We start from the raw sequence: 480 nt of genomic DNA on the forward strand, positions 1-480 counted from the left end.
CTGATTGCATTCAAAATATTATAATAAATACTGTTATAAAACTTAATTATAAAAACAGATATAATAGTAATTATAAGCAGCTATAATAATGAATATTATATAATCTAGAATTACTGAATGTATGCAATGCATACTGAATTTACTACTGAATACTGTGGAAATATAAAATTGCAAAAAACACTAAAGTAACAAAACTGCAGGCACCTTTTTTCAAACTTACAGTTTCAAGCTTTTAAAAACAATATGAGCATTACACTAACAAAGAGAACTGCAATCAGCTCAAAGCATTTGATACATAAGAAAAAATTAAATCAATATATACTTCACATCCAGTAAATACATGTTTTCTTGCTTGCACAAACACCTACCATCATCATCAGATCCAACGTATTGTGTCAAACAAATCTAATCTTTAAGCAACAGGCTTTGGAAGCTAAATAAAACAAGTGCATTCAACTATGGAATTATTAATGAACTTTT

General features: G+C 27.1%; 1 protein-coding gene across 1 annotated transcript in view; it reads right to left on the minus strand.

Annotated features, from left to right (window-relative positions):
* LOC119594380 (C-Jun-amino-terminal kinase-interacting protein 4-like) overlaps positions 1-480 on the minus strand; it is a gene marked incomplete in the record, with an annotated part of 97,279 nt that overhangs the window by 35,067 nt on the left and 61,732 nt on the right.

Source organism: Penaeus monodon, chromosome 33, assembly GCF_015228065.2.
Source record: "Penaeus monodon isolate SGIC_2016 chromosome 33, NSTDA_Pmon_1, whole genome shotgun sequence".
In the NCBI taxonomy this organism is placed as follows: domain Eukaryota; kingdom Metazoa; phylum Arthropoda; class Malacostraca; order Decapoda; family Penaeidae; genus Penaeus; species Penaeus monodon.